Source organism: Aulonocara sp. 'chitande type north' Nkhata Bay, linkage group LG6, assembly GCF_057382095.1.
Source record: "Aulonocara sp. 'chitande type north' Nkhata Bay isolate Kocher_YH1m ecotype deep benthic linkage group LG6, A_spYH_male_GT1.1, whole genome shotgun sequence".
NCBI classification, from domain to species: domain Eukaryota; kingdom Metazoa; phylum Chordata; class Actinopteri; order Cichliformes; family Cichlidae; genus Aulonocara; species Aulonocara sp. 'chitande type north' Nkhata Bay.
Genome location: NC_141349.1, coordinates 12,274,358 through 12,279,958, shown reverse-complemented (window position 1 = coordinate 12,279,958; position 5,601 = coordinate 12,274,358). Strand labels below are relative to the sequence as shown.

The following is a 5,601-nucleotide window of genomic DNA, read 5'->3' as shown; positions in this document are numbered from 1 at the left end:
CAAGACAATAATTCCAATCACAGAGGATAGAAAACTTTCAATTGGATTGAGAGAAATAAACCAATTATGAGCCCTCTGGTAACCTGATTTGTTTTGTATTCCCAAAGCGAGAGCTGTGTTTGCATTCTTGACACAAAGCTGAAGTTGTTCCCAGAGAAGGTTAAACTCTGCCTGGGCTGACCTTTGTCACTGATTCTGTTGGTGGTTTTCATGGATTAAATGGTGTCTGGTTTGTGAACCTTGGGGTCTCATCTTTGGCAAATGACATGGTACTTCAGGCTTCTTAAGGCCATGACCTTCAGTGTGTACTAGAGTGGTTTGCAGCTGAGTGTGAAGCAGCTGTGATTAGAGTTAGCTCCTCTAGGTCTATGGTACTGTGCAGAGCTCTGTCATCTGAGGGGTGCTTGAAAGAGAGACACTGCTCCACCACATCAAAATGACCAGGATGCCTACTGGGTGCCTCCCTGGGCATATTCCACTGACTGGGATCTCTCTGGGGAAGATCTAGAGCTTGTTGGAGAGACTATGATAAAGTGTTTATTACCTAATTTCAGTCTTTACATATTTTAGACTGTTTTTAAACATAGAAAATAGTGTGAAATAAAATCCAGCAAAACAAAACAAAAATTATAATACTAGAACATTTAAAAGGTAAAAGTGATACTTAAATTAACAGTGGAATAGTAAGGCATCTCGTATTTTTCTCATTTGACAATTTTATTCACTGTGTACAAAACCCCAAACATTAGTTCCTCTATACTTTAAAGCAAGGAAACTGAGAAATTTCATTTAGAAATTGATTTAATTTTTGCAGATTAATATATTGTTTTTTTTAAGTTTTCATAAGATAAACAGTGATTAAAATAATAATTAATTAAATTAATAATTACAATAATACTGAACCGACTGATTGAACATCTTTAAGTGCATAATCATAATCTTGCCATTAGGCTTTGCAAAAAACGTTGGTTTCTCAGATTTTTTTTTTAGATATGTGGGCGGGGCAGGGCCTGCCGGTAGGCGGGAGGCGCGCGAAAGGGAGAGGCGCGAAAGAAGAGGCGGGTGGGGGAGGGTCACAATCCGGTTGTTCAGTGATGACGCGACGGATCCTACTTCCGGGTCTAAAGTAGTCTGCGTTTAATATGGCTTTTGTGTTGTTAACATGTTTAATGTTATGTATTTTCTTCTATTTGATCTCAAAAAGCTCCTAAAACAGTCAGTGATCACTGTTGACCTCTCTCGGCTTTTATTACCGCTAAGTATTTATTTAAGCTCAGTTTTTAAAACCTTAGGATGTAACTACAGCCCAGCCCATGCAGCAGTATATGAATGACTAACCTCGTATTGTGGATGGATTATCTCAGTTGTTCTCCTGGCTGAAGTTTGGTCCTTTTACAGCATCCTGCCATGCGATTACATTTGTTCCTGACCACCGAGAACACTCACGGTAACTTTTATTGAGTGGAAAAAAAGTTAGCTTGTTTATATTATGCTAATGTAGCTGTGTCGCTAGCGGTCACGCAGCACATCATTATATACCAGCTAGCCCAACTTCAGTAACCCTACAAACGTCACTGCTGTTTAGTTTTCTGTCTTCATTTATGCTGGAAGTGATAACAGAGCTGTACGTTTTAATTTGTTTCCAAAACCCCGCAGTCAGGACATGCTATATTGTATTTAGATAGAAGCTAGCGAGCTAACTCCCTGCTAACTTCTAACTCCTTTAAATGTCATAAATTCCGTTTTCATGGATGCCTGGATGTTAAACTCAATTGTTACACCTGAGCAGAACGCTGATCATTTTATTAAAGATGAAAGACTTTAGACAGTTTTTCAACTCTCAGTAATGCCATATGATCGTTTGATATATGGACCTGCAGCGGAGTTTAGACCCAGACACGGCTAGTGACGTCAGACTGAACAACCGGATAGCTTTGGATCGCAGTCATGGAGGTGACCGTCTGAGAGCAGCAGCGCATGGAGCAGCTTTAAAGGTATGAAAAGTAGCTTAAGACATTTAGTTTGTTATTGCCATGCCTTTAGGTTTCTGCTGAAAAGGAAATTACACGACAAAAAGAAATGTCAGTATTTTCTGTCTGAATGTAAGAAAGTTATTTCAAGATGAATGTTGATATTGGTTAGCTAGGTGTACCCTTGATAAAGCCCAAATGAGCAAACATTGAAATCAGAGTGCTAAAATGTACGGGGGAATGATAACAAGACAATTTTCTCTAGATTGCTGATTTTTGCTGTCTTGTGAACAGCATTCCCGTGGTGACATTTATTTGTTAGCTGTTTTCGAGGTGGCCTCGACACCAGCCTGAGTTTTTGTTTTTTTTTTCTTGACACCAGCCTGAGTTCGAGTCCTTTGCCCAGTGTCTTCCCCCCTCTCTTTCTGCCCCGCTTTCCTGACATTCTTTACTGAGTCAATCGAATAAAACAGAAAAAAGCCAAGAAAAAGTACAAATGTTAAATTTCAGTGTAATCTTTAATGTAATCATGAGAGTTGATAGTGTGCTTTAGTAATTAACAAATATTTTTAATAATTTATCAAATATTTATATTTTATCATAAGCGTTTAAGAAAAGGCATACTGTATTTTAATTTGGAGTTGGTGAACACAGGGAATAATTAAGTCTTTAAATCTCTTTTTACAGAAAAGAAATCTTGCATTTGATATTATGATGGAAACATCAGGTAGAAGAAGAAAAAGAGTTAATCCTCAACACGATGCAGAACACTATATTAAACTGAAAACTGACAAGACTGGTCTAACAGAGCAATTCATCAGCCCATGCAAAGGTATAGTGTCATTTGTGTATTTTGATAATTACAGCACGCATAAACGCATAAATAGTAACACTTCGCTCCTGTATGCAAATTAGACATTCAGTACTGATAACCTTGCATTTATCAAGTGTTTATGTTATAGTTTTTTAATAGGCTGTGTAAAGAAGAGTAACTTTATTCATAAGTTTTAAAATGTCTTACAATTGGTGGAAACATTTTTTTTTTAAACTAGAGCAATATTTTCTTCTTTTAAAGGTCGTGGTGTAATTGCCTCACATTTTTTTCAAACAGGGGGAATTTGTTCTTGAATACCGTGGAGAACTTTGCAAAGCAGATCCTTATCTTGAAAAAAACAAGTTCAATGATACGGTGGAAGTGTTCTTATTTGATTTCAAATGGAAAGGAACCTCTTGGTGGTAAGACAATATTTCATGTTACAGTGTATTTTGGATCTATGCTATACTTAATACACTACTACAAATATCTATTATTTATGTAACATGCCACACAGTATGTTGATTTACTCCACTGTTGATACTTTTTTTTCTTCAAGCACTGATGCTTCTGTTGAAGACAAGTCATTAGGAAGGCTTGTGAATGATGACCACCGAAGGCCTAGCTGTAAGATGAAAACAGTTGAAGTTGAAGGAAGGCCACATCTTTGCCTGTTTGCCTTGCGTGACATTGACCCAGGAGAAGAAATAACTTATGACTACGGGAAAGCCGACTGGCCTTGGTGCAAGATGGTAAACTATTGCATTGCACTATTGCTGCACATGATGTCAAATAAGTCTAACTATATTTGATTTTGGCCCAAAGATATCACATAAACTACTGTTAAAACAGCTTAGATTTTAAACCTCTTCAAGTTTTTCTTAAACCTCTTCAGAACATGGTGTTTTTATTTTTGAGTTGAAATACAAAGTATGTTTTGTATTTCGATAAGATAATAGTATTTAATATCAGTGAATATACTGGTATGGTGGGGTGTGGTCTGTGGGGCCGCTGCATTGGCTCATCACGCTGTCCTTGCATTAAAGCCTGTACTGGGTCCTTACTGACTTCTTGTTGTCATTTTGTACAGGACCCCACTGAAGAGCTGCTTCTGTGTTTGTTTATTGAGACGACAACCAGAAATAAAAATGTTGAGGGGTGGGGAGTAGGGCTCTAGCCACCTTGTCGGTCTTTTTATTTCTGGTTGTTGTCTCAACACACACAGCTTTTCAGGAGTGTCCTGCACATAATATGTTCTCATCAGTATCTAATGAGTATCTTATGAGTAGCCTTAGTTCAGTTTGCCATTTACTGTCCTCACTTAGGTTAAAGCAGAGTGTATTTGTGTTAGAAACGTCCCCAAAAGTTAAAAGTGTGAGGCCTAATGATGACTGTAGTTGGTGATGTTTTTGTAGTTGTAAGTGAAGTCATGTCTCTGTTTTTAGGATAAGTCTACTCTAGAGATCAGCAACCAAACCGGTGATCTTGAACACTGCATTCAGGTAAGTGTTATGTTCTCATCAGTATCTTATGAGTAGCCTTAGTTCAGTTTGCCATTTACTGTCCTCACTTAGGTTAAAGCAGAGTGTATTTTTGTTAGAAACGTCCCCAAAAGTTATAAATGTGAGGCCTAACGATGACTGTAGTTGGTGATGTTTTTGTTGTTGTTAGTATGGGTGGGTTTTAATAATCGATTCATTGATTAAAATCGATTCTGGCTTGGATAACGTGATATCGATTCATTAAAATCCAGAATCGATTTTTTTTTTTTTTTTTATATATAAATGTATTTTGCCCAAAATCCTTCTCCTTCTTATTGGATTCAAGTTCACCTTTGAGTTCTGTGAGAATAGTTTGCAGCCTTGTCTTACTAGTCATTTCTACACAGACGCCATGAAATGCACAGTTGCGGGCACGCACAACACAAAGCACACGGTCAATTTAGGGGAGGCTTAGGTTAAAGCAGAGTGTATTTGTGTTAGAAACGTCCCCAAAAGTTATAAATGTGAGGCCTAATGATGACTGTAGTTGGTGATGTTTTTGTAGTTGTAAGTGAAGTCATGTCTCTGTTTTTAGGATAAGTCTACTCTAGAGATCAGCAACCAAACCGGTGATCTTCAACACTGCATTCAGGTAAGTGTTATGTTCTCATCAGTATCTTATGAGTAGCCTTAGTTCAGTTTGCCATTTACTGTCCTCACTTAGGTTAAAGCAGAGTGTATTTGTGTTAGAAACATCCCCAAAAGTTATAAGTGTGAGGCCTAATAATAATAACAGTTGATGATATTTGTCAAAGCTGAGCCCAGGGCAAACTAAGCTAAATTAGTGGTTTTAGCTAATAGCTACAATAAGCATAACAGTTACTGTTAGGCTGTCATTTGTTCGCATGATGCTTTTTCTTATACACGCAATACATTTATTACCCAACTAATTCAACAAAGTTCTGTCCATACAAGTACTGTGTAATTGAAAACACAAAGATTGTTCATTATTGTTAAATATGTCTGCTATATAATGAATTTCACAAGTACACTGCTGTGCAGTTTAGGTTTGTTTTAATATTAATTTTCATATCCCTCTTAAAAAATACCCTATGCAACCTTGTTTTCTAAATGACATACTATTTTTTTTCAAATGTATATCCTCAAACCAGTGATTCCAGTGTTGAATTTTATGCTATAACTAGTATTACTTTTACAGTTTAATATTTCCTTATTTGGTTTTATAGATATCAAAAATATGTTGTAATAATATGATACTTTTAGAAACTCAGTTTTTGTTTTTTGTCCATCCTTTAAGGCTGCAGTTCCTCCTATA

The 5,601-nt window shown here is 36.8% G+C and overlaps 1 long non-coding RNA gene across 1 annotated transcript; it reads left to right on the top strand.

Moving 5' to 3' along the window:
- Window positions 1-4,049: 4,049 nt before the first annotated feature.
- LOC147327349 (uncharacterized) lies at window positions 4,050-5,601 on the top strand. The gene is made up of 3 exons (XR_015129842.1): window positions 4,050-4,286; window positions 4,861-4,917; window positions 5,584-5,601. It is a non-coding gene; the product is annotated as an uncharacterized LOC147327349 (long non-coding RNA).